The 22,464-nt window shown below is 38.8% G+C and overlaps 1 non-coding gene across 1 annotated transcript; it reads right to left on the bottom strand.

The window, feature by feature from the left end:
• Positions 1-18,839: 18,839 nt before the first annotated feature.
• On the bottom strand, positions 18,840-18,915 carry TRNAA-GGC (transfer RNA alanine (anticodon GGC)). Its single transcript has one exon. It is a non-coding gene; the product is annotated as a tRNA-Ala (tRNA).
• Positions 18,916-22,464: the final 3,549 nt, after the last annotated feature.

Below are 22,464 nucleotides of genomic sequence, written 5' to 3'. Positions count from 1 at the left end.
AACTCTCTGATTAATGATTAATTAAATTCCTGTTTTTATAATGATATTTTTGGTGACTAAAATATAGGGAAGTCTTATTTCTTTTCAATCTTAAAAAAGAGTATGATGCTTTCTCACCATACAATCTTTCAAACTTAGCACTTCTCTATCTAAGACAAGTTGAGATTTCTCTAACTGCCAAATGAATAATTCATATTTGTAATAAGCAGAGATATTATTCTCTTTTGGGAGAGAGAGGAACTCATTTCTGATGATCCTAAGTTGTTTATCGAAACCACCTTGAGAGTGTTGCCTTGATTTCCTCATTGACTAATTATCATTGGAACGTGTTTTGGCACAGCTTGTGCTGCAGGGTCTGATTGCAGATGTCTAGTATAGCAAACTTGTCCTTCCTTTTTTCACTTTCCTTAAAGTAAAATCTTTTAGAAAATGCCAGCAAATGGAGTGCTAATATGAAATATGTGTCTTACAACAAAATTTGAAGGAAAAATAGCAGGCAACTTGCTTGTGTGTTGTGGTGGTGGTGGTGGTGCTGTGAAGGAATAAGGCTAGAGCCACAGCTACCTTCCCAAAAGCACAGTACCAGGTCATCATTAATATGCATAGGAAACAACATCATGGTAGTTGCCTGGAAACAAATAAGAGGGAATCGAGTAATGAGAAGGACTCTGATGCCCCAGTAAACCAAATTGAACTTTAAGACTACTGGGATGATGGGTGATGACCAAATTAGCTCACACAATTTTCAGTGCTTGAAAATATACTTTGGAAAAAACACTGCCTTTAATTTTCCTGTCACAAAAAGAACAGAACTGGATTGCTATATATATATATATATATATTTGCAATGGGATACTTAGAGGCAACATTATTGGGTCACTGAGAAAGTTGAGAGACAAGAGAGTTGTAAAGGCAGAAGTCAATGTTTTACAGGGCATTTTGGAATCTTGTAAATTATAGGGTATCTCTAAGGATAATCCCTCTCAAAGCACATTTATAACCCTACCTCCAAATAGTCTGTCCAACTGGAGGGAGCGCCTGTTGACTTAACAGTTTAAGGCAATGCTTAAAAATTTCATCTATTGGCAATATGAGGCAGAAATAACTTCAGAAAATTTGGGATGACTTCTTTGTGTTTTTCAATAGTTCATATAAAACAATCATCCTGTAGGATGAGAGGATCTCCATTTGGTAAATGCCTCTCCTTGTAATCACAAATGATATTCTGTATCAAACTTGACAGGGTTCAGAAAGACATATTCAGCCTGATATGTGGTGGCTCAGTAAATAAAATGTCTACCTGGAATGCTGAGGTCTCTGGTTCGAAACCCTGGGCTTGCCAATGCCAGATCAAGGTACACAAAGGAAGCAACTACTATGACTTGATACTTCCAACTTCTCCTCCTACTTTCTCTCCCTCCTCTTTCTTCTTCCCTCTAAAAATCAATAAATGAAATCTAAAAAAAAAAGGAAAGAAAGACACATGCATATATATGCTTTTATAAAAACATCAAATCATTTAAGTGTGAGAAAAAATGTAATTGCAGAAGCTGGCTTGGGAGTTCTAACATTTTATTACTCAAAAACAAAACTTGGATATGCTGTTTTTTAAATGATATTAAATAGCCTTTTTTTAAACAAAAAGATAAAGAGTTCCATATTAAGAATAATGCACGTTTTCATTAGTATTATATGATTTTGGTAAAGTGTCAATTCATCTGGTCAAGCATTTATCAATTATATAGTGAGAATTTATTGCATCCTGTGTCCTGGGCAGGGAAAAATGAAGTTCATAAAGCTCCAGTGCCTAAAAGTTGGGAACATATATTATGTAAGTTAATAAGTATGACACACAGTAGATGCTGAAATGAAATGTTTCACTAAATTTCCCACAAATGCAGAGAAAGTAATAAGTTACTCTCTGGAAGAATTAGGATTTGTTACTGAAAAAGTATTTGAATTGGGCTTTAAATGATGAATAAGAGATTTTGTCTTGATAAGAAAAGGGAGAAGGATCTGCCAAGCAAAATAATACCATGGAAGAAATTCATAGTAGCTTGTAAAAGAAATGAGGTAAAGAAGGAAGAATGAGGCCTTGGCCGATTGGTTGAGTGGTAGAGCTTTGTTCTGGCTTGTAGAGGTCCCAGGTTTGATCCCAGGCCAGGGCACATAGGAGAAGCGACCATCTGCTTCTCCACACCTCCTCTTTCTCTCTCTCTTTCTCTTCTCCTGTCACAAATATGGCTTGATTGGTTCAAGCACATTGTCTAGGTGCTGAGGATGGCACCTTGGACCCTTCATCTTATGTGCTAAACATAGCTTGCTTGTGAGCGTGGCCCTAGAAGGGGTGCACTGGGTGCATCCTGGTCAGGGCACATGCGGGAGTCTGTCTCTATATCTCCACTCCTGTCACTTGGAAAAGAAGCAAAGAAAAAAGGAGAGAAGGATGAAAAGATGTGACTGCAGTTTCGGAAACCTGTAGGTGTAGCTATTGAAGAAGTTTAGTAATCAGTGGACCCCAAACCATGTTGATCATAAAAAAATCTCCTGGATACCTTGCAGAAATACAAATTGCCTGATCTTATTCTTGAAAATTTATATTCAAAAGATGGTATATAAGGAATTTTTTTCTTAAGTAGTCCCCAAGTTTTTATAGTGATCAGCCAGGCTTACGAAGCTGTTCTAAAACACTACTTAAATTTTAATGTTCTTAAGAATTACCTTGAAGACCTCATTAAAAAAAAAGACACAAAATCTGATTCAGTTGGTCTAGGATTGGATCTGTTATTTTTTTGCATTTCTGACAAGCTCTCAGGGAATAATATTGCTGCTGGTCCATGGATGGCAGTGAGAATAGCATTGTTTTAAGCTGCACTAAAGAAAGGAGAGAAAAACCAAACCATGGCTATTTTAAAGAAGTTGATAACCTGACTTGTTTTGGAAGCCTCACTCTAGTACCTGTTGCAGAGAAGAAGAGATTGTGTGGTCTACAAGAAAAAATGAGTAGAATGTTATTGTCATCGTTTGGGTGAGATGCAATGGTAGAACCAATTATAGAATGAGCAGTAATAATGGAAATGGTAATATATTTTCAAAATCGTTCTGATGATGGAGATCACAGGAAGGTGTGATCAGATGGTACAGCAGTGTGTGATGAAGAAAAAGGGACAAATCGCTTATGGCAAATTGTTCACATGTAGATGAGGGTACAAATAAAATACTTTTCAGAAAGAGAATTATTATTTAGGAGCTATTGCATTTGTAGTAGTCAGGCTCCTCCAGTGCTAAAGAAGAAAATAGGGGGAGACTTATTTTAAGAAATAGGCTCATGCCCTTGTGGAGGCTTTGTGAGGGGATGGGATCCAAAAGCTGATGGGATTACTCTGTAAGCTGGAGCTTCAGGGAAGACTTGAGGTTGACTCCAAAAGCATTCTATTTTGTTGGTAGAATTCTTGCTTTCTTCCTCTCAGAAGATCAGTCTGTGCTTGAGTCAACCTTTCAACTGATTGAGTGAGGCCCAACTACATGAAACCCCATCTCACACAATATGAATGTCCATTAATTAACAGGATGGTTATATGTACATAAATAATGGCCATCTATTTAATAAAAAATATGTGGCCATTAAGTATGATCTGGTAGGAGACCAGGTTTAAATCTGCTCTGTGAAAAGTTGGAGATTCCTCAATGTAATCCCTCCCTCTCTCTCTCCCTCCCTTCCTTCCTTCTTTCCTTCCTTCCTTCCAGGGAGAGAGAGAGAAAGGCAATGACAGAAGACCTAAAGGGAAGGAGATGAAAAGCGTCAACTCATAGTTATGGTACTTTAGTTGTTCACTGATTGCTTCTCATACATGCCTAAACCCGAGGTTAGGGGACTCCAGCCAAACCAGTGACCATGGGGTCATGCCTATGATCCCATGCTGAAGACAGATGATCCCACATTTAAGTTGGTGACCTCGGGGTTTTGAAAATGATTCTTCAGCATTCCAGTCAGATGCTCCATCCTCTGTTCAACCACCTGCTTAGGTCTTCAACGTAATTTAAAAAGGTTTTCAATAAAAGGAGTGAGGACAGGTTGTCCAGTCCTTTCAATCCCTATGAACAATATAACCACTTAGTTCCTGTGTTCCCTTCGGTTTTACAGATTGGTCCAATGTGCTGAGACTTTTTAAATATAGAAATACTTCCAAAACACAACCTCCCCCTGTTTTAAGAACCACATATAAATAGGAATATTAAATATCAAAAAATATTCTTAATAATATTGATAAAGAGCATGATTTAAAACAGTGTGTACTTGCCATATGTTTAACTTTGGCAGGATATCTAAACAGTGTACTTCATTCTCATTATTTAAAAATGAGATTAGTAACAATACTTATCTCATAGTATTATTTTGAAGATTAAATGACCTAATTAGTGTCTAGAACTTAAATGCTGTGTAATAGAAAAGATTCTCAAAGGGAAAGAACATAATATACTAAGGCTTTCAGTAATTAAGTCAAAATGATATTACACATAATTATTTTCTTTATTGGCTTATTTCAGTTTTGTTATTTTTTTCCCTTATAATAGTTACATATTTTTCTTGTCAAGAAAAGTGAAAAAGATGTTGTTGAAAAGAATGAAGGTACCTCTATGCACAGGCTTGCTATCTGTATTGCACAATTATAGTGACTGAGTTCTCTTGGCTTTTGTTACTGATAGACCTGTTGCTAATTGAAGCTGTGTCTTTGCATTGTAAGTTCTGAAATAACAACAATCCCCTGTGATTAAAATAAACAGAAATGGCATATCAGCTCTAGTTAGTCATGTTTTTGTAGTTGTACTCCAATTGTAATGCCTTAACTTTGTGACTCAGTTTCCTTCTTAGGAGGATTCAACTAACATTGTTTTTAGCTGAGTTGGATCAAGGATCTTGTTCTAGTCTACTGAAATAGATGATATGGTTATAGAGAAAAACTTTCCCCCTTTCAATGACGTCCAATATTTTCTTGGCTATATAGTTCATTTTTATGGTTGTGTTAACTGTCATATTGTTTCTTTTCCATCTGTATATTAAATTGAAGTTAAACTCATTTATTCACTCTATATTCTCTTGAACAAAGCTGTTTTCAAAAGAAACCACCCTGACCAGGAGGTGGCACAGGGGATAGAAAGTCACCCTGGGACTCTGGAGACCCAGGTTTGAAACCCCAAAGTCTCTGGCTTGAGCAAGGTGTCACTGGTTTGGCTGGAGCCCCATGGTCAAGGCACATATGAGAAAGCCATGAATGAAAAATTAAGGTGCCTCAACTATGTGTTGATGCTTCTCATCTCTCTCCTTCCCTGTCTGTCTTGTCTCTCCCTTTCTCTTTCTCTCTATCGCTAAAACAAACAAAACACCATGAATATTACATGCATGTTTTGTCACATAAATTTATAAACCCCTTACCATTGCCAGAACTTCATATGCCATTCATGTTCCGTGTGATCAGCTTCCATGCTTTTACTCTCTTTTCAGGTACATGTGGCCTAGACTTGTTGACACTATATTACTCATCATCTTTTTATGTTTTCTCATTTAATTCCATTTTGGCCAGAGAAAACAATTAGTAGAATTCAAATATGTTTAAGTTTTAAAGATTTGTTCTGTGGCCCAGAATACGATCTATTTCAGGCATGGCTAATGTACGGCCCGCAGGCCGGATCCGGCCCACATAATGAGTTTACAAGGCCCATAATTAAATTTTTAATATTCTCCACTTCTTTAAAATCTCAGCTACTCAGAAGCAGAAACATCTTTGATTATTGGAAATCGATATATTTAAGAAGATAGTGATACATGGAAAACTAATCTAGGGTTAACTTCCAATAATTGGTCAAGTGGATTCACGATACTTCTTTATTTTTTAAAAGAATTCCATTATAAAGATTTACAACTTTTGTACTCATCTGTACTTGATATGAACTGTTGGATGTTTAGCGGTGATGTGAAACCCACACTCTTTTAGGCAGAATTTGCCAGTGTGAACCCAAGGTCAAACAATTCGTTATTTTTGTGGTCAGGTGTGCTGAATCAAGTGGCATTGTAGCACATAGACAATAGCTGCAGTTGATAACTGAAAACGTGTTCAGGCTGTTTGTAAAACGAAATAATTGTTTACTTGCAATATAACCCCTTCAAGCTCATTCTATTCATTAAATATTGTTTCAATTGATTGTGATACAGTCTGGATATTTATACGGTATGTAATTATATTTTTATTAAAATAATATTATATATTAAACATTTTTCTCACTGACATTTATTCATAAACACATTCCATAATAAAATTTTGTTTACTTAAAGGAACCTTTTTTGTATTTAACATTTAAAAATTTTTAATATTTCATCTGGCCTGTGAAAAAAGTTTTCTTTCTAATCTGGCCCGGGGGCAAAAACTGTTGGCCACACCTGGTCTATTTACTAAATGTTCTATGTGCATTTGGTAAGTATGTGTGGAGTATAATTCAAATCTACTAATCATCTGACCATTTATCCTGACAGTTATTCAGAGATTGTATTTAAATATATGATATATTATGAATTTGTACATTTCTCCTTAGAGTGACAGCCCAGGATTTTGAACTGGCGACCTCAGCATTCCAGGTCGACAATTTATACATTTTTTTCAATCCTTTTTCTTTTCTTCATTATTTTTTTATTAATTTTAATTTATTGTGTTAACATAGATTGAAGTGTCACGCTGAATATAATGCCCTCACCCCACCCCTGTGTCCCTATTTATACTCCTTTTTCCCCCCACTTCCTAACTCCCTCTTTCCCTCTAGGATTTGCTGTCCTGTTATCTATATCTATGTGTTATGTATATATAATTTCACTAATCCTTCCACATTCTCTGATCTTATCCCCTCCTCCCCCTTCCCTTTGACAGCTGTCCCTCCAGTCCCTGTGATCCCACCTCTGCCTCTATTCCATTCCTCAGTTCACCTTGTTCATTAGATTCTACATATAAGTGAGATCATTTGATATTTTTCTTTCTCTGCCTGGGTTATTTCACTAAGCATAATTGTCTCCAGGTCTACCCATGCCATCACAAAAGCTAAGATTTCCTTCTTTTTCATGGCTATGTAGTATTCCATTGTATATATGTACCACAGCTTTTTAATCCACTTGTCCACTGATGGACACTTGGGTTGTTTCCAGATGTTGGCTATTTAAATAATGCTGCAATAAACATGGTGCAAATAAGGTCCCTTGTCTACTGGGGAGCTTACAGTTAAGAGCACTCCTTTACTTTGACAGACCAAGATACCTGGCAATGCCATCTTCTGATAACTACCCTAAACAATCCTTCAAGACCTCAGAGGTCTTAGGGTCATTCCTGGGTACTTTAGTCATATTCCTGTATGTCCCTTGAGTGGGGATCAAACCTGGCAACCAATGTACCTCAAGACAAAGCTCTAAGCAATGGACCTATCTAGCCAGAGCAGTATAAATATTTTTGAGATTAACTCTCAGATGCAGTCCTTGGAAACAATTTGAACTTTTCAAATGATACTGGATTGAATAGTTGTCACTTAACCCTTTGAGTAGGACAAACGTTCATGTACGTCCTCATGCCTCCTGATCATCCAGAGTACAATTGATTTGTTTTAAAAATGTGTAAGGCAACTTTAAAAAAAGGCAAATGTATGCCATAAATTGGTTATCAAACAAACATGATTTTAAGTTAATAAAACTGTAATTGGAATCAATTTCATTTTTTTGAAAAAATCTCACTCCCAGGGTTCAGCGAGCATGAAAAAGCCTCATTACTCAAAGAGCTAACATTAGGATCCACCAGAAATCTTAAAGTTAGACTTTAAGACCTCATGAATTTTGTGTTCCAATTTATCTATCATAGTTGTTTTTCTACTACTTTTGAGTTCTTCAGGGAACTAGCTTCTTTAGAAGTAACCATTTTATTCGTGATTGCCAACTGGTTCAATAAATAGGGGTGTGCTGGATAAAACTCTAGAGCATATTTAAAAAGCAGGCTGATGGATAGTGTCAGACTGAGATGTGGATAACCCAGGTTTCAGGCTCTGAGGTCACCTGCTTGAGCGCAGACTCACCAACTTGAGCACAGGGTCGCTGGCTTGAGCCCAAAGGTCACTGGCTTGAAGCTCCAGGTCACTGGCTTGAGCAAGGTGTCACTCACTCTGCTGTAGTCCCCACCACCTCCCATCAAAGCACATATAAGAAAGAAGTCAATGAATAACCAAGGTGCCCCAATAAGGAATTGATGCTTCTCATCTCTCCCTTTCTGTCTGTCTGTTCCTATCTGTCCCTTTTACTGTCTCTGTTAAAAATAAATAAATAAATGGAATGCATATCAGTAATGATGTATCTTGCAGCTTATATATTTAATTACATTATATTTCAAGGGGTATTTACATACATTATGCCACCATTTTACAAGAAGTAGAAGTGGACCTTGGACCAAAAATAAGATTTAAAGGCAACCATTATAACTAAAGTGCAACGGAAATAAAAAATTAACATATTTGTAAATGAAAATGTAGAATAATATTTACTGATTTGAAAAGATTCAATTTAGGGTCTGTCTTTTCTTTTTATCTTCATTCATGGGGAAATTGCTGAATTCTGACACACTGAATTGCAGATTTATCATTTCTCCCTTAAATAAATTTTATTAAATTGTTTTTGACAGGCATACACTAATGAAGAAAAATATGGGGAACTATAATCTTCCCTATCTTTATGGGAAAAATGCTGTAACCCATGCATTTCTGCTTAATTAGTTAATTGCCAGACATCACCCAAGCTGAAACAAAATACTATATACACCAAATTCATATTGACTTCTCAGGGGGCATGGCCAAATCCCACCTCTTTGTCTAGCTGGGGAGTTTGTGGTAAAAACACTGAAAAGGAAATTTAGCTAATCCATTGAAAACAGCCATGGAATTAAAAACAGATGTAGCCCATCTTCTTGATACGAACAAGAAATGTCTAGAGTGCAGAAATGTCTGTCTTTCAACATTTTATAATGCCTTACCCATATACTGGTATATTCATTGCTTTTCCTGCTCTTACTTGTTTTTCTTATCTCATCTAAATTTTATTATAAGGGCAAAATATTTTCTGGGTTTTAGAAAACTGACAGAAGAGAGAATATATTCCATGCTAATGATGAATTTTAGCATTTATTTATCATAATTAGGCAAAAGAACTACATGGATTTGCTCAAGTTTTGAGTTACCTCTAAATTCTTCATATGCACAAGCCTTAACCAAGGCTTTCCTGGTTACAGAAAACATCTGATCACTCTGCCCTTAAGGGCTTCTTTTCACCTGGTCCTTTAAAAATAAGAATCATGCACATCGTTTCTTTGTCTGTTTTTTTTCTTTTCATTTTTATGTTCTTATTTTTGTTCTATTTTTTTAAGTATAGTGCTTTGAGTTGGCAGACATTTAAAATTCCATCTTCCTCTCTTCATTTTCTTAACTTCTCTCCCCAAAGCTGTATAACTCAGTTTCAATCAGTATTTAAAGTTACAGGAAAAGTGCGTTGCTGATTATTTTCCACATTTATCTTTTGTTAAGACATTCCTTTCAATGTCTTATGTCCTTCTAAAGCTACTTCTTCTAACTTGAAACACTTTCAAGGCACTGCACCTGCGTTTGGTGGAAAGAACTCTTGGCGGCCTTGGGAAGGTGTATGACCTTGGGGGTCATATTCATCCTTAGTTCAGTATCCTCTGTACTTGAGTTCTGGCTAAGAAAGAACAGACACACAAGACAAAAGCTATCAGAGAAAGTTTATTTAGAAAGTCACAGAGGTAAAAGAAATGGACTTTAAGAAACAAATTAAGTAAAAGAAGAGTCCTTGGAACTTAGGAGAAAGGGCATTAGTGTCAGATGCCTGCAGTGGGGTAGAGGTGGGAAACTGTGAAGGTGTTTGTGTGCTGCCCCGAAGGAGAGCACACTAGGACATCTGTCCTAAGGGCTTTTAAGGGGGTGGGGTCCAAAGAGAAGATCTTAAAAAATATTCATTTGCTTCCAGCTATGTCCTTTCAGGGTCCTGGTATCTACTGATTGATCATGCCTGGGCAGCAGGTCATTCATCCTTGTAGCTAGTCCTGATGTACGCTGTGGAGTCCCTTGTTTGGTTGTGCTGTTTTGTTTTGTTTTTTGGCTTGGAGCTGAAACACAACTGAGCCCTCTCCTGTTGTCCTTATTTTGGTGAACTACTGTACCTGGCCTATCATTCTTGCCCAGCTCATGTCCCTCTAACTATCTACCAGAGAACAAAGATGGGGGAGAGGGCCACTCAGTGTATTAAGGTCAGAGCTTCACAAGGTTAGTAATTCAGTCCTAGGCATATTATTGTCAGTGTTTGTAGCATAAACATTCATTGAACATCTAGTGCCATTGTATTAGTGAGAGTTCTCCAGAGAAATAGAATCACAGTTAATAATTACATAAATAAATAAATGCAGGAATATACTGTATTTCCCCATGTATAAGACACACTTCTTTTCAAAAAATTTGGGGTCTAAAAACTGGGTGCATTTTATACAGTGGTTGTAGAAGTTTGGCATTTCAAATCCTGTAGATGGAACTGAGGACAAGGCAATATATGAAGACACTGATTCTCATCAGACACAGATGAGGACAAGCTAATGGATGGTAGTTTTGACAGTGATGATGATTGTATGAATTTTATGATGAATAAAACTTGAATTCAATAACTTTTTTTTCAAATTCAGGCCCCCAAATTAAGGTGCATCTTATACATGGGAGCGCCATAAACGTGGGGAAATATGGTATTACAGTCCTTATAAGTAAATACATATTTATATACACACATTTTATATAGAAATAAATATATATATTGTAGCAATTATGATTTTTTTTGTATTTTTCCGAAGCTGGAAATGGGGATAGACAGACTCCCGCATGCGCCTGACCGGGATCCACCTGGCACGCCCACCAGGGGGCGATGCTCTGCCCCTCCAGGGCGCGATGCTCTGCTCCTCCAGGGCGTCGCTCTGTTGCGACCAGAACCACTTTAGCACCTGGGACAGAGGCCAAGGAGCCATCCCCAGCGCCTGGGCCATCCTTGCTCCAATGGAGCCTCGCTGCGGGAGGGGAAGAGAGAGACAGAGAGGAAGGAGAGGGGGAGGGGTGGAGAAGCAGATGGGCACTTCTCCTGTGTTCCCTGGCCGGGAATTGAACCCGGGACTTCTGCACGCCAGGCCGACGCTCTACCACTGAGCCAACCGGCCAGGGCGCAATTATGATTTATTTTAAGGACTAAGTTCCAATATCTCCAGAGAAAATCAGAAAGCTGGAGAACCAGAAGATCTGATGGTTTAATTCCATTTCAAGTTCAAAGGCTCGAGAACCAAGGAGGCTATTGGTGTAGTTCAAGTGAGAGGCCTGAAGGTGTAAGTCCCAGCAAGAGCCTCATTTTAGTTGGGAGTTAAAGGCAGGTAAAATCCAGTGTCTCAGTTTGAAGACAGCCAGGCAGGAGGAATTCTCTCTTATTCAGGAGGTCAGCCTTTTTGTTATATTGAACTGATAAGATATGGCCCTCCCATTTTAGAGGAGGCAATTTGTTTTATTCATTCTACACATTTAAATGTTAATCTCATCCAGAAACATAGTCACTGATACACCTAGAATAATGTTTGACCATATATCTGGGCATGCCAGAGCTCATGACACATAAAATTAACCATCACACAGCCCTAGCAAATGAATTCAGATTTTAATTGATATTGACCCTCAAGAAGATGTTGGAATGTTACTCCACAGTGGAGATGAAAAAGAGTACCGTATTTCCCCATGTGTAACATGCACCCACTTTTTAGAAAAATTTGGGGTCTCTAAACTGGGTGTGTTTTATACAGCGGTTGTAGATTTTTTTTACTTGCATTTCCTGCTTTTTCACACTTGTTGAGGAGTTGTATGAATTTTATGATGAATAAAACTTGAGTTTAATAACTATGTAATACATTTTTTTTCAAATTTCAGGCCCCACAATTAAGGTGTATCTTATACATGGAAAAATATGGTATGTCTGTGATATAGGAGATCCCTTGGGGTGTCTGTTATCATGCCCTGGGATTAAAGTCAGTGGAAAACTACTATATCCCAGTTTGGTGAGGATTACTGTTTCCTCGAATAATAGAGATAGTTGAAGAGCCATCACTGGTTACAGATGAGAAACATGAAACATTCTCTGCCCCTCTCACCTTCTCTTTATCTCTCACTCTATCTCTTCACTTGTTAGAGAGATGAGAAGCATCAATTCTTCCTTGTGGCACCTTAGTTGCTCATTGATTCCTTCCTCATATATGCCTTGACTGGGAGGCTACAGCAGAGTGAATGACCCCTTGCTCAAGCCAGCAACCTTGGGCTCCAGCCAGCGACCTTTGGGCTGAAGCCAGAGATTGTGAGGTCACATCTATGATCTCATGCTCAATTCGGATGAGCCTGCGCTCAAGTCAGATGAACCTGCGCTCAAGCCGCGAACTCAGGGCCTAAAGTCTGGGTGTTCCACGTCCCAGTTTGATGCTTTATGCACTGTGCCACCACCTGGAAAGGCAGGAAAATATTTTGGCCATGAGAGAAAAATGAATCAGAATCTCAGAATCTTTGGGGATAAGGAATGCCATCTTAATTTATATTTTATTATTTATTAAATTGATTTTACAAATGCCATTTTTAAAGATTTTATTTTTATTTTAGACAGAAGAGAGAGAGAAGGGGGATAGAAGCAGGACGCATCAACTGCCATATGTGCCTTGACCAAGTAAGCCCAGGGTTTTGAACCAGTGACCTCAATGTTCCAGGTTGATACTTTATCCACAAGCCAGACACAAAGGCCATTTTTAAAAAGCACTCACATGATTAATTCTCTTCTATGATATTGTTTTAGAATTATCATAATCAAAAATAAATTCTGAAGTTTGAAAACCTTAAAAATCTCTGTTTTAATTACTTACTTAATTACTTAATTACATCTCATGGCTGTTCTTGCTAACTTGACTGTCACTACAACCCACAGTTATATAACCCTTTTCCAGCTGTACTTTCCCCACTGCTTTATACTGTGTTCCATATGTCTGGGCAACAAAAGTCTCTGCAGTGTACTTCATACCCCCACTCCTTTAAAGAACATGTGCAATTGTCTCATATTCCTTTCTTCCCAATCTTAAGTCCTAAGATTTCTACCAATCTTTGTCAAAAAACTAGCTTTCTCTGTGGTAGGAATTTTCTTTTCAGCTCACACAAAGATATGGTGTTTACCATTGTTTCATGCACTTTATCACTCTTCTAGCAAACTTAGTTCAAATTAACCAGCTCCAGTGTTAGAGATTGGAAAGATTTCTAAAAGTCCATCTGGGGACTATCTGCATGCAAATCCTATGGAATGCTTGTTGAAAATTTAGATTCTGGGCCAAATCTTCAGTCCCATCCAAATGGATTCTCTAGGCATACAGTTCAGAAATTCACCTTTAACAAGTCCCAGGATTTTATTATATTCTGAAGCTTAAGAGCCACTGCTTGAGAATGATGACTTGCCCCTGTCCAGGTAGGCCAGCTGGTTGGAGCTTTGTCCAAATGCACCAGGGTTGCGGGTTTAATCCCTGACAGGAGCACTTTCAGGCATCAACCAGTGGGTACATGGATGCATGGAGCAGCGAATTGATGTCTTCCCCCATTTCTGACATCTTTAAAATCAGTAAATAAATACAATTTTAAAAAGTAGGATGATTCTCTGAATTGAAAAAAATATATAATTCTAAAAGGAATGGAGTAATTATGGTTAAATACCTTGACTCCAGGGAAATGGGCACTGAACTAAAACTCCACAGCTTTGGGATTTAGTTGTATTTCTGACCCTCTAAAGACAGTAAGCAAATCATTTTCCAATTTGGATCTCAATTTCCTAATGGATTAAAAGAGCAAGTAAAAGACTATTTATAGCATATTTTTCTAGATGTTTATATATTTCATCTCACCTGTTTCTCAAAATGTCCTTTGAGATAGGTATCATTTTACCGATGAGTAAAGTGCATCTTAGGGATATGGAGTAATTTCCCCAAGGTTGCATAGTTAATGAGTAACAGAGATGTATTTCAAATACAGGTGTGCCTGATGTGAAAGCCAGTCTTTCCTTCACTACATACATTTGCCTTTTCAGTTTAAACTAGAAATAGTTTAAGGTGGGCCCTTCAATCTATAATATGTTGGGCTTTTATCCACTATTTTTCTGAGCAATGCTAATTCTAATTCAATTTAGATAATAATATTGTTCCTAGTCAGTTTTATTATAAATGTTGTTTATTTTAGAATGGAGTATTCTAAAGATTAAGTTAGTTGAAGAACTGTGAAGCAGTGATCAAGTTACTAATTAAAATTCACAAAGGTAGTGAGGCTTGAGTGAATAAAGTATTGATGACCTTAAAGCAAACTGACCTTCCCAATTGCCTACTTTTTGCCTTTGCTTACTAAAGAACCATTCATTCCTAATGTTTGCCAAGCCAATTCAAATGCCCTTTCTTTTGAATTCTCAATAAATTTTTTATTTACTTCTTATGACACTTAGTATATTCTGCCTTATATGTTAGTTGTTTTTTTCTAATAATCATACATAAGTTAATAAGGAAAGACTGATTTATTGTACATCCCCCACACTGTTTTTTTCTTCTTTTCCAAGTGAGAGGAGGGAAAATAGACAGATTCCCAAATGTGCTCTGACTGGAGTTGACCCTGCAACCCCCATCTGGGGCCGATGCTCTGCCCATTTGGGGCCATGCTCACAACTGAGCTATTTTTAGTGCTTGTGTTAGGAAGCTCCTCAGTGCCATCCTCGGCACCTGGGGCCAGTGTGCTCGAAACAATCCAGCCACGCCTGTGGGAGGGTAAGAGAGAGAGATAAGGTGACGGTAGAGATGGAGAAGCAGATGGCTGCTTCTCTTGTGTGTCCTGACTAGGAATAGAACCCAGGACATCCACATGCCGGGTCAACACTCTACCACTGAGCCAAATAGCCAGGGCCTCCCTCACACTGTTTTGCACATAGTAGATAGCCAAAAAATTTGCCTAGACCTATCTTTTTCTCTTCTTCTCTACATGCATATATATTGCTGTTTCATATGTGTGTTGTGAGGAGAATAATACCCTGTCTGCATAAAGGAAGGATGTTGGAAATTTGAATAGGTTGTAAGGATCAGTGTTAGTGATGGCCTATCAGGAAATAAAAAAGCAGTGTGCAGCTGATGCTGTATATTGCTTAAAGGTCTTATGATTACTTCTACTCATATTTATTAGATATTGGCTGGTTTACAGTATTGACCCATCAGTCAGAAAATTTTCAATGCACGAGATAAGAAAAAGTTACATTTTGCAACAGGAAGAGACATTCTCAAAAACACAGCTATACATATGAAATGAAGAACATGTGAGATTGGTTTATGAAATCTTCCCTGTTCTATTTGAAACCCAAGTTATTAAGAAGAAACACTATAAATTTCCTTGTATTTATAGATGGTAAGTATACATATGTTAGTATACACATAATTACTTGCTCTGTGAGCTAAGAGGGCCTAGAACCAATGTTACAAGTACCAATGAGCAAATCTACCACACGTGTTGTGGTTTCTCATGTCGTTCTCTATTCAAAAAGAGCAAGGCTCATTGAAAAATGATGTGTTAGAGGTCTGGAGCAGAAATAGAGAAGATCAACTCATCGCATCTCACCATGCCAAAATGTGAGGAAATATTTAAGACAAGTCTATTATGGTGGTTGAATGTCAAAGGAACAAATGAGCCAACCAGAAGGAGCACCAGTATTCAAAGCTAAACATTTTGATGAAGAAATAAATACAGTATAGCCTGACCAGGCAGAGATGCAGTGGATAGAGTGTTGGCCTGGGATGTTGAAGACCCAGGTTTGAAACCCCATTGTCATTGGCTTGAGCCCAAGGTTGCTGGCTTGGGCAAGTGGTCACTGGATCAGCTGGAGCCCCCTGGTCAAGGCACATATGAGAAAGCAATCAGTGAACAACTAAAGTAAAGCAACTACGAGTTGATGCTTCTCATCTCTCCCTTCCTGTCTGTACCTGTTCATCATCGCTTTCATTATCTCTTTTACCCCTCTTGCTTAAAAAAAGAAAGAAATATAGTGTTACTGGATTATTACCCAAAATAAAAAGAAAATATGCACAACTCTATTAGTATAAATAAATGATCAAATAAATAAGTGGGGGAAGAGACAATCAATGAAGAATTATCTGAAATAATTTATGTACTTGCTTTACCCTTAAAAAACTAGAACATATCTCCCTACTCCTTACATGTGGACTGGGCATCGATATTGGTTTAGAAATGGGCAAGAAAAAGGGCATCTTTTGGATAATGCTGATAAGCACTATCTCACCAGGTGATCAAGGTTATCATCGATGATAAGTCATGTTGGTAGTATGCATTCTTGCTACAATGTGATGAGAGTTGCATGTCATCTCTGTGATCTTCTACCCCAAATCCCATAGCCTTAATCTCTAATAATAGGAAAACTACTGAACAAATTCCAACTGAGGGATACTCTACAAAATATCTGACCAGTACTCCAGGAAACACTCACTATCATTCATAATTAGGAAAGTTTGAGAGTCTGTCTCAGACAAGAGGTGCCCATGAGACAACTGAATGTAATGTGGTTATCTAGCTGAGATCCTGGAACAGAATAAAACTAAGTAAATATGAATCGTGTGCCCTTTAGTTAATCATTATATATTAATCTTGTTTCATTAAGTGTAGAAATATACTATACTAATACATGGTAGTAATAATAGCAGATATTGTTTGCAGGAAATATGCTAACTCTGCACTATTGCCGTAACTTTTTTCTAAATCTAAAATTACTCATTTAAAAATTCTATTGGCAAGTGACGGAAGACAATTTGACTTTGGGTGAGGGGTATGCAACAAAATCAAATGTCAAAATAATTTGGAGATGTTTTCTCGGAACATATGTACCCTGATTTATCAATGTCACTGCATTAAAATTAATAAAAATAAGAAAAAAATTCTATTGGCTATTTAAAAAGTATGTAGAAAATGTAAGTGACTATTGTTACTCATAATACTTCCATTCTGGAAAAATTATTTTCCTAGAACTTTAGTAAAAATCTGCTAATTTGAGCACTCATCAAAAAATTGAATAAACATAGTCATGTGCTTTCTAACTTTTGATAACTCAAACTCAGCTTTAGAAAAAACTTCCAGTAATAAACAGCCTGCCTCTCCTGTCAACTTTCCATTCATCTTCACTGTGAGCAGTCCCAGGTGCACACATCACCAATATTTCTTGCATTAGACACATACTGTTGATTGCAATCTTTGAGAATGGTACATCCAGTGAGTAACCTTGTGTATTTTGTAACTATCAGGCTATAGAAGGGTATTTCTTTTCATTTTACTTCTATTTCTTTCCCTCCCTCCCTCCCTCCCTCCCTCCCTCCCTCCCTCCCTTCCTTCCTTCCTTCCTTCCTTCCTTCCTTCCTTCCTTCCTTCCTTCCTTCTTTTTTTGAGAGAGAATGAGGGACAGACAGGAAAAGACAGACAGATATGAAGGGAGAGAGATTAGAAGCATCAACTTCTATTTGCAGCACCATAGTTGTTTATTGATTACTTTCCTATATGCGCATTGACCAGGGGTCTCCAGCTGAGCCAGTGACCCCTTACTCAAGCCAGTGACCATGGGGTCAGGCCTCTGATCCCATGCTCAAGCCAGCAACCCCACACTAAAGCCAGATGAACCTGTGCTCAAGCCATTGACCTCAGGATTTCAAGCATGGATCCTCAGCCTCCCAGGCCAATGCTCTATCTACTGCACCACTGCCTGATCAGGGAGGTATTGCTCTTTGTGTAAAATCTTGGTCCTACCATCATATATTCCTACAGCTTATTTCTGGCATGAGAATATATCATTCCAAATATAGTCTAGAAGCAAAACAGATCAGATTTCTTTGTTTCCAGAAGAAACTATTATTGTACAAACTACCTTTACTTAACTGACACTTCTTTTAACTAAATTGATAAGCAGCAAATGTTGTGGTAAATTTTAACAGAGCACACTATCCTCTCTCAAGAAATTGTACTTCTATATATTGCTATGAGTCATTAAATGAATTAAAATAGGTCAAGATCTTGGAATAGTATCTAACATATTGCAGTACTGTATGAGTGTTCACCATCAGTGTTTGCTATGGAGGAACCTTGTGCATATTAAATATTTCATACACACAAAGTAGATAATTGTTATAGCCATGTACAGTTGTTCATATTGGGAAGATTGCTGATGGCTGATGGTAAACTTCATTTCCAGTGATCTTGAAGACTCAGTATGAGCTGGTTAATGGCAGGAAGCTCAAGTGGTAACTTCATAAAATGAATGCTAGATCAATCTTCATGGTTAAGAATCAGTGTTTTTAATATAATTAGCCCTCAAATTGGAGGAATATTAGTTTTCTTTTCTTTTTTTTTTTGTATTTTTCTGAAATTGGAAATGGGGAGGCAGTCAGACAGACTCCCGCATGTGCCCAACCGGGATCCACTTGGCATGCCCACCAGGGGGTGATACTCTGCCCATATAGGGCGTTGCTCTGTTGTGACCAGAGCCACTCTAGCACCTGGGGCAGAGGCCAAGGAGCCATCCCCAGCGCCTGGGCCATGTTTTGCTCCAATGGAGCCTTGGCTGTGGGAGGGGAAGAGAGAGACAGAGAGGAAGGAGAGGGGGAGGGGTGGAGAAGCAGATGGGCGCCTCTCCTGTGTGCCCTGGCCGGGAATCGAACCCGGGACTTCCGCATGCCAGGCCGACGCTCTACCACTGAGCCAACCGGCCAGGGCCAGTTTTCTTTTGATTCTAAGCAACAACAACAATAACCTTTTTCTTTCATGCAACTTTACAGTTTACAAAATAGCATCAAGTCCATTTTCTAAACAAATTTATATAGTCATTAGGAAATGGAAATGGAAGAAAATGTTGGTGCAGCTGTGAGGAATATATACCTATGTTATGATTTCTGCCTTCACATTAGTGAAAAATTTCTCCATAAAATTACATTAGTATTTTGTGAGAAGACCTTCCATGAATAGAATTTGCTGATTCTAAATTTAATCCAGTTAATCCTAAAATTTAAAACAAATATTTCTGCATAGTTAGTTTGCATCATGTTACTATTTCCATAAGCACTGTAGAAGAAAGTGGACATCCTATAAAAAATTTCATGGTTCATGAGTTCCTAGGTCAAAAACCACACCTGTTGCATCTAACACACTCTCTGGTTTAATCTAAGTGCTCAGTGTTTATTGAATATATTTGACTATGGCAACCCAAGAGGAGTTTCGCTACAAATTTTAAAGAAGTAGGGTTTTTTTTTTCTTTATTCTTTTTGGGTGACAGAGACAGAGAGAAGTACATATATGGACAGACAGGCAGGAAGGGAGAGAGATGAGAAGCATCAATTCTTTGTAGTGATTCCTTAGTTGTTCACTGATTGCTTTCTCATATGTACCTTGACTGAGGTGATGGCACTACATGAGAGGGAGTGACCCTTGCTTAAGCCAGCATACTTTGGGCTCAAGTTAGTGACCCCATGCTCAAGCTGGATAAACCTGTGCTCAATACAGTGACTTTCGGGTTTTCAAACCTGGGTCTTCTGTGTCGTAGTCTGACATTCTATCCATGGTGCCGTTGCCTGGTCAGGCATAAAGAAGTAGGTCTTCATAATTACAGAACATACTCATGATTTTCTTGAAATTGTAAATTTTGTACATGCAGTACCTGTAGGAAAGTTCTATGACTTTCATGAGATTCATCAAAGAGCTGTTCTGTTTAAAAAATTTTAATATAAGCAAGTAAAAGCGTAATAGCCGTCCTCAGCACCAGGGCCAACTTGGGTCCACAGCCTTGACTGCTAGAGGGGAAGAGAGAGATAGAGAGAAAGGAGAGAGGGAGAGGTGGAGAAGCAGATGGGTGCTTCTCCTGTGTGCCCTGGCCAGGAATTGAAACCTGGACTTCCACACGCCAAGCCAACACTCTTCTGCTGAGCCAACCGGGAAGGGCCAAAATGAACTTTTTTATGTTTAGTAATAGTTTTTCCTCTGAAATTGACTAGATTGCTCTATCTTTCCATGGTTTGTGTTAGTATGATACTTCTCCTTACTTTTTTTGCACTTGACTTATTTGTATATTTAAAATGTGTGTTTTTATAGGTAGAAATACTTGGATCTTGCTTTTTTAATCCAATTTACATTCAATGTAATTATTTGAGACAGGTTTAAATTGACCATATTGCACTTAATAGTTCTTTTGTTTAATCTTTTTCTGCCTTCTTTTGGGCTAATTGATTATCTTTTATAATTCTTTTATCTCATTGTTGGCTTCATAGTTAAAACTGTGCAGGCCCTGGCCGGTTGGCTCAGCGGTAGAGCGTTGGCCTAGTGTGCGGAGGACCCGGGTTTGATTCCTGGCCAGGGCACACAGGAGAAGCGCCCATTTGCTTCTCCACCCCTCCGCCGCACCTTCCTCTCTGTCTCTCTCTTCCCCTCCCGCAGCCAAGGCTCCATTGGAGCAAAGATGGCCCGGGCGCTGGGGATGGCTCTCTGGCCTCTGCCTCAGGCGCTGGAGTGGCTCTGGTCGCAACATGGCGACATCCAGGATGGGCAGAGCTTCGCCCCTGGTGGGCGTGCCAGGTGGATCCCTGTCGGGTGCATGCGGGAGTCTGACTGTCTCTCCCTGTTTCCAGCTTCGGAAAAATGCAAAAAAAAAAAAAAAAAAAAAACCCCAAAAAACTGTGCAGTGGTTGCTTACATTTTTAATTTTATTTAGTCAATTATATTTAATTTTTTTTTCATTTTTCCGAAGCTGGAAACGGGGAAGCAGTCAGACAGACTCCCGCATGCGCCTGACCGGGATCCACCCAGCACGCCCACCAGGGGGTGATGTTCTGCCCCTCTGGGGCGTTGCTCTGTTGCATCCAGAGCCATTCTAGCGCCTGAGGCAGAGGCCACAGAGCCATCCCTAGCACTCAGGCCATCTTTGCTCCAATGGAGCCTCGCTGCGGGAGGGGAAGAGAGAGACAGAGAAGGAGAGGGGGAGGGGTGGAGAAGCAGATGGGCGCTTCTCCTGTGTGCCCTGGCCGGGAATCGAACCCTGGACTCCTGCACGCCAGGCCGACGCTCTACCGCTGAGCCAACCGGCCAGGGCCTAGTCAATTATATTTAAACTATTTAAATAATAAGGATGAAATCTCTTTCTTGTGTTGGATGAAATCTCTTTCTTGTGTTGGATGAAATCATTTTTAACATCTACCCCAATGGTTATAAACCACAGGGGTTTCCTTGGGTTTTTTTGTTTGTTTGTTTGTTTTTTTCTGTGATGATTCACACTGCTGTCTGGTATATTTTCTTTTTGCCAGAAAGATTTCCTTTAATGTTTGATATAGTGTACTGCTGCTGCTGCTGCTGCAGCTGCAGTATTCTTTCAGTCTTTATATGTGTGAGAGGGTCTTTTCTTAACCTTTATTATTGCAAGATAAATCCATGGGGTACAGAATTCTAGATTGATTTTTTTCTGCGTTAATATTTTAAAGATGTTGCTCACTGTCATCTCAGTCGCATTTTTTATAAAAAGGAATTGACTGTCATCCTTGTCTTTCTTCTGTATGAAGCAGTTTTTTTTTCTCTACCTGATTTTAAAACCTGTATCACCGGTTTTGAGCCATATAATATATATGATGCCTAGCTATGGTTTTTTTCCCCCCTAGTTCCCCCCTAGTATTTGAGCTTGTTATACATTGAGCATTTTGCATCTATGGGATTCTAGGTTTCTTCAAAGGTGGGAAATTTGCCCTGGCCGGTTGGCTCAGTGGTAGAGCGTCAGCTTGGCGTGCAGAAGTCCCGGGTTCGATTTCTGGTCAGGGCACACAGGGGAAGCGCCCATCTGCTTCTCCACCCCTCCCCTTCTCCTTCCTCTCTGTCTCTCTCTTCCCCTCCCGCAGCGAGGCTCCATTGGAGTAAAGATGGCCCAGGCGCTGGGGATGGCTCCTTGGCCTCTGCCCCAGGCGCTAGAGTGGCTCTGGTCGCAACAGAGCGACGTCCCGGAGGGGCAGAGCATTGCCCCCTGGTGGGCAGAGCATCGCCCCCTGGTGGGCGTGCCAGGTGGATCCGGTAGGGCGCATGGGGAGTCTGTCTGACTGTCTCTCCCCGTTTCCAACTTCAGAAAAATACAAAAAAAAAAAAGTGGGAAATTTGTGTCCATTATTTCTTTACGTTTTTTTACATCCTCTTTGACTAATGCATGTATATCTAACTGCTTTCATTTGTTCCACAACTCCCTGATGATTATTTAGTATTTAATTCTTTTTTTCTGTTGAAGTTTTTATTGCTGTCTTC

The sequence above is a fragment of the Saccopteryx bilineata genome, chromosome X (genome assembly GCF_036850765.1).
Source record: "Saccopteryx bilineata isolate mSacBil1 chromosome X, mSacBil1_pri_phased_curated, whole genome shotgun sequence".
Lineage (NCBI taxonomy): Eukaryota > Metazoa > Chordata > Mammalia > Chiroptera > Emballonuridae > Saccopteryx > Saccopteryx bilineata.
The sequence above is the reverse complement of the archived record's forward strand: the minus strand, read 5'-3'. Positions and strand labels throughout refer to the sequence as shown.